The sequence below is a fragment of the Schistocerca americana genome, unplaced genomic scaffold (assembly GCF_021461395.2).
Source record: "Schistocerca americana isolate TAMUIC-IGC-003095 unplaced genomic scaffold, iqSchAmer2.1 HiC_scaffold_1051, whole genome shotgun sequence".
In the NCBI taxonomy this organism is placed as follows: Eukaryota; Metazoa; Arthropoda; class Insecta; order Orthoptera; family Acrididae; genus Schistocerca; species Schistocerca americana.
Window position 1 is genome coordinate 12,501 of NW_025725103.1, and position 5,000 is coordinate 17,500.

The 5,000-nt window shown below is 62.3% G+C and overlaps 1 pseudogene; it reads left to right on the plus strand.

The window, feature by feature from the left end:
• Window positions 1–5,000, plus strand: part of LOC124559751 — a 7,965-nt pseudogene that overhangs the window by 721 nt on the left and 2,244 nt on the right.

Here is a 5,000-nt window from a genome sequence, read left to right on the forward strand (position 1 = left end):
GGCTGGCTGCCCGGCGGTATATCTGGAGGAGTCGATTCGCCCCTTTGGGCGCTCGGGCTCCCGGCAAGCGCGCGCGGTTCTTCCCGGATGACGGACCTACCTGGCCCGGCCCCGGACCCGCGCCGCTGTTGGCTCGGGATGCTCTCGGGCGGAATAATCGCTCCCGTCAGCGGCGCTTCAGCTTTGGACAATTTCACGACCCGTCTTGAAACACGGACCAAGGAGTCTAACATGTGCGCGAGTCATTGGGCTGTACGAAACCTAAAGGCGTAATGAAAGTGAAGGTCTCGCCTTGCGCGGGCCGAGGGAGGATGGGGCTTCCCCGCCCTTCACGGGGCGGCGGCCTCCGCACTCCCGGGGCGTCTCGTCCTCATTGCGAGGTGAGGCGCACCTAGAGCGTACACGTTGGGACCCGAAAGATGGTGAACTATGCCTGGCCAGGACGAAGTCAGGGGAAACCCTGATGGAGGTCCGTAGCGATTCTGACGTGCAAATCGATCGTCGGAGCTGGGTATAGGGGCGAAAGACTAATCGAACCATCTAGTAGCTGGTTCCCTCCGAAGTTTCCCTCAGGATAGCTGGTGCTCGTACGAGTCTCATCCGGTAAAGCGAATGATTAGAGGCCTTGGGGCCGAAACGACCTCAACCTATTCTCAAACTTTAAATGGGTGAGATCTCCGGCTTGCTTGATATGCTGAAGCCGCGAGCAAACGACTCGGATCGGAGTGCCAAGTGGGCCACTTTTGGTAAGCAGAACTGGCGCTGTGGGATGAACCAAACGCCGAGTTAAGGCGCCCGAATCGACGCTCATGGGAAACCATGAAAGGCGTTGGTTGCTTAAGACAGCAGGACGGTGGCCATGGAAGTCGGAATCCGCTAAGGAGTGTGTAACAACTCACCTGCCGAAGCAACTAGCCCTGAAAATGGATGGCGCTGAAGCGTCGTGCCTATACTCGGCCGTCAGTCTGGCAGTCATGGCCGGTCCTTGCGGCCGGCCGCGAAGCCCTGACGAGTAGGAGGGTCGCGGCGGTGGGCGCAGAAGGGTCTGGGCGTGAGCCTGCCTGGAGCCGCCGTCGGTGCAGATCTTGGTGGTAGTAGCAAATACTCCAGCGAGGCCCTGGAGGGCTGACGCGGAGAAGGGTTTCGTGTGAACAGCCGTTGCACACGAGTCAGTCGATCCTAAGCCCTAGGAGAAATCCGATGTTGATGGGGGCCGTCATAGCATGATGCACTTTGTGCTGGCCCCCGTTGGGCGAAAGGGAATCCGGTTCCTATTCCGGAACCCGGCAGCGGAACCGATACAAGTCGGGCCCCTCTTTTAGAGATGCTCGTCGGGGTAACCCAAAAGGACCCGGAGACGCCGTCGGGAGATCGGGGAAGAGTTTTCTTTTCTGCATGAGCGTTCGAGTTCCCTGGAATCCTCTAGCAGGGAGATAGGGTTTGGAACGCGAAGAGCACCGCAGTTGCGGCGGTGTCCCGATCTTCCCCTCGGACCTTGAAAATCCGGGAGAGGGCCACGTGGAGGTGTCGCGCCGGTTCGTACCCATATCCGCAGCAGGTCTCCAAGGTGAAGAGCCTCTAGTCGATAGAATAATGTAGGTAAGGGAAGTCGGCAAATTGGATCCGTAACTTCGGGATAAGGATTGGCTCTGAGGATCGGGGCGTGTCGGGCTTGGTCGGGAAGTGGGTCAGCGCTAACGTGCCGGGCCTGGGCGAGGTGAGTGCCGTAGGGGTGCCGGTAAGTGCGGGCGTTTAGCGCGGGCGTGGTCTGCTCTCGCCGTTGGTTGGCCTCGTGCTGGCCGGCGGTGCAGGATGCGCGCGCCTGCGCGGCGTTCGCGCCCCGGTGCTTCAACCTGCGTGCAGGATCCGAGCTCGGTCCCGTGCCTTGGCCTCCCACGGATCTTCCTTGCTGCGAGGCCGCGTCCGCCTTAGCGTGCTCCTCCGGGGGCGCGCGGGTGCGCGGATTCTCTTCGGCCGCCATTCAACGATCAACTCAGAACTGGCACGGACTGGGGGAATCCGACTGTCTAATTAAAACAAAGCATTGCGATGGCCCTAGCGGGTGTTGACGCAATGTGATTTCTGCCCAGTGCTCTGAATGTCAACGTGAAGAAATTCAAGCAAGCGCGGGTAAACGGCGGGAGTAACTATGACTCTCTTAAGGTGGCCAAGTGGCGGCGGTGTGGCTGCATCCGGACTTGGCTTTTCGAAGTGCGGTCTTGATGTAGTCGTGCTGCTGCTGCGAGGTGCCTTCCTTGGGTTATAGTTACAGGGAGAGTGATGCGCAATACATGGGCCTAGCCCTCTTAGCCTCTCCTCTCCTGCGGTCTTCTCCCCTTCTCGTGGGCCCGCTGATTTTAGCAGAGTGGAAGACCGCACCAGGGGCTTGGGGGGGTTACCAGCCCCCCCTCGCACTATCCCTTTTTTTAGTTGGGGGCAGTAACCAGAGAAAAAGTGGTGGCCCTTCCGCTGAAGGTGCCACCCCAACTCCCCCAGCACCTAGCCGGCCAACCGGCCGTGCCGAAAATCTTGTAACTGTTGCAGCTGTATACGCCTGTAGTGAGTGCCACCGCAGCTTCACCACCAAAAACGGTCTCGGGGTCCATCGCCGCCGCCAACACCTTGCGGCCGCCAACGCGGAGATCGTCACGGAGAGGCATCGCGCGAGGTGGACGGAGGAAGAAGTCCTGTCGCTCGCCAAGGCAGAGGCCGAACTGTTCCTCGAGAGGGACGCCCGGTTCTTCTTTGTAAATCAAGAGCTCATCAGGATGTTCCCCGACCGAACGCTTGAGGCAATCAAGTGCCGACGGCGGCAAGCTGCCCACAAGCAGCTTGTCCGCCAATTCATGGAGGCGCTTGAGATCGGTCGGGGGGAAGAGCCGGCGTCCCGCCGGGGAGCGGCGAGCCCGCTGCCTGACGCGGGCGAGGCCGCTGCGCCGCCCGTCGACGCAGCCGAGGACTTCGCGGCCGACACCACCGGGCCGCCGCCGGAGGGGCCGACTGACGCCGCCATCTGGGAGCATCTGGCGGGGCTACCCGCTTCCGCCCAGCGTTTCTCTGCCCTGGATCGTGTCATCGGTCTGGGGCGGGGCACGCCGCCCGATGTCATCCTGGGCATGCTCCCGGATGCCCTTGCGTCGGTCGGGTCCAGAGGGGAGAGATCGATCACCAGGACACAGCGGCCGCGCCAACCATCGAAGCGGCCGCCTGCCGCGCCGCCGACGCAGAAGCGCAAGCGGCGCCGCTGGGAGTACGCGAGAACGCAGGATGCCTTCCGACGGTCGCGTGCGCGTTGCGTGCGCGGCCTCTTGGATGGCACCCTGCTCCAGCCGCCACCTGCCATCCCTGGTCTGCTGGACTTCTGGGCGGACCTCTTCACCAAGAAGCCCATCTCCACCGCGGGCTTCATTCGTGACCGCCTCCTCCCGCACTCAGAGCCTGTCGCTCTCGAGTGCATATGGGGGCCGGTCACACGTGAGGAGGTCGCCGCCGCGTTGCCGCCCAGGGGATCAGCAGCCGGGCCGGACGGCCTTACCCCAGCGGAGTTGCGGCGCCTGCCGCACGAAGTCCTGGTGAAAGTGATGAATCTCTTCCTTCTGGCCCGCGCCCTTCCGGAACGCCTGCTTCGCGCGCGGACGTCCCTTCTCCCGAAAACGGCTGCACCAACATCCCCCGCTGACTTTCGCCCCATTACGGTCTGCTCGGTGTTGGCGCGGACCTTTCACAAGGTTCTCGCGTCACGCCTGATGCGCGCTTGTGCTGTGGACGAACGTCAGCGGGCATTCATCCCTCGGGATGGGATGTTGGAAAATACCTTCATCTTAGACACTGCTCTCACCGACGCAGTTCGCTCCTGCCGCTCTGTCTTTGTGGCATCGATCGACGTATCTAAGGCATTCGATTCGGTAGATCATGCTGCCCTTCGCCCCGTGCTGAAGGCGCATGGCCTGCCGGATTGCTTTGTCGAGTATGTCGAGCGGTGCTACGAGGGCAGCACGACAGTGATAGCGGACGGCGCCGGCGTGGGCGTGTCTGTGCAGCCAGCACGGGGCGTTCGCCAGGGCGATCCCCTCTCCCCCCTCCTGTTCAACTTTGCGGTGGACTACGTTTTAGGCCAACTGCCCTCCCACATCGGAGCTCGGATCCTCGGTCGCAGAGTCAACGCTGCGGCCTTTGCAGATGACGTCTTGCTGTTTGCAGCGACCCCGAGGGGCTTGCAGTCCCTCATCGACGCAGCTACCGCAGCCCTCGCCCACCTGGGGCTGCAGATCAACGCCCGGAAGTGTTTCACCCTCGCCTTAGTCGCGTCAGGGCGCGAGAAGAAGGTGAAGGTGGACAGCAATGTCACCTTCACAGCAGGCAATACCACCATGCCTGCCCTGCGTGTGGGTGAAACCTTCCGGTACCTGGGGCTGCAATTTTCCACGGCGGGTCGCTGTGTCTTCAATCCACGTAGCCACCTGGTGGAGCAGCTTGACGTCATCTCCCGAGCTCCGCTGAAGCCGCAACAGCGCCTCCACGCTCTCACCAACGTACTTCTCCCTGGCCTGTACCACGGGCTGGCCCTCAGCCGCACCCGGGTGGGTGCATTGAAGTCGGCCGACGTTACCATCCGGGCCGCCGTCAGGAGATGGTTCCGCCTTCCGGCGGACACCCCCCTGGGATACTTCCACGCTCCTGTTGCCCAGGGGGGCCTCGGCATTCCATCTTGCCGATGGATGGGTCCGACCCTCCGTCGGTCCCGTCTCCTGGCGCTGAAGAAGATAGGGCCAGCCTGCGACGGTGCAGGCATGGATGAGGTACAGCGTGAGATCGAGGTGCTGGAGCGCCACCTAATGTGGGAGGGCCACCTCCTCAAATCGTCAACGCAGGTTGGGGAAATGTGGGCGGCGCGCCTACACATCGCCATTGACGGTGCGGCACTGTCATCTTCTGCCGCCGTCAGTGGCCAACATCAGTGGGTCGCCGACACCAGTCGCCTGCTATCTGGGCGTGAATAC